This window comes from Delphinapterus leucas, chromosome 11 (genome assembly GCF_059928025.1).
Source record: "Delphinapterus leucas isolate spDelLeu-1000000601 "Yukka" chromosome 11, BTC_Dleu_Yukka2, whole genome shotgun sequence".
NCBI classification, from domain to species: Eukaryota; Metazoa; Chordata; class Mammalia; order Artiodactyla; family Monodontidae; genus Delphinapterus; species Delphinapterus leucas.
This window is the reverse complement of record NC_143139.1, coordinates 8,200,259-8,201,167: the sequence shown is the minus strand read 5'-3', so window position 1 is coordinate 8,201,167 and position 909 is coordinate 8,200,259. Positions and strand designations below refer to the sequence as shown.

Genomic DNA, 909 nt, shown 5'->3' with positions numbered 1-909 from the left:
GCAGGCGGACTCTCAACCACTGCGCCACCAGGGAAGCCCAAGGGAGGGATTTTTTGATAAAACAGACAACAATCTTGTATTTATTTGCTCCCTAGTTTCCTCGGGCCAGACTGGCTTTCATTACATTCTCTAAAGGAGCAACGCTCAGTCATGAAGAGAGAAGACTGGTAGCAATCAGGCCCCAAGAAAACATGGTCTTTTTCAGACAGATGCCCATCTACAAGCCCGGACAGAAAGGTGAGTGCATCTAAATTTCATTACACTCAACTAATATAATTTATAGGATACCTAAATTGATGGTACACAATACATGCCTAGCAAATCGGTCGTTTAAAATCCATTACAAAGTTTGCTTGAAATATAAAATAAAAATATAGATTGACGTGTTCACTTCAGCAGCACATATACTAAAATTAGAATGATACAGAGAAGATTAGCATGCCCCCTATATAAGGAGAATACACAAAATCATGAAACATTTCATTTTTTTCCCATAGATATATACTTGTCTTCTGAACATTAAATATGTGGCATTCTGCATGTCAATCATACTCAACAAAGGGATTTGAAAATATAGATTATGTAGCATAAAAGCTAGAGATTTAGTTTCAATAAGTCTGGGGTGGGGAGCCTTGGAAACTGTATTTTTAAAGCGTTCCTTGGTTGATTCGAATAATAATCAAGTTTTGGAATCACTAAGTGACAGCTTATACAAACTTATAAGCTGACAGTTGAATTATAAGTAAAACAGCAATAAAGAGTATCAAGAACAGGGCTTCCCTGGTGACGCAGTGGTTGGGAGTCCGCCTGCCGATGCAGGGGACACGGGTTCGTGCCCCGGTCCGGGAAGATCCCACATGCCGCGGAGCGGCTGGGCCCGTGACCCATGGCCGCTGAGCCTGCGTGTCC

At 41.7% G+C, this 909-nt stretch overlaps 1 non-coding gene across 1 annotated transcript; it reads left to right on the top strand.

The window, feature by feature from the left end:
- The first annotated feature begins 383 nt into the window (after positions 1-383).
- Positions 384-490, top strand: LOC115802885 (U6 spliceosomal RNA). The gene has a single exon (XR_004023464.1). It is a non-coding gene; the product is annotated as a U6 spliceosomal RNA (small nuclear RNA).
- Positions 491-909: the final 419 nt, after the last annotated feature.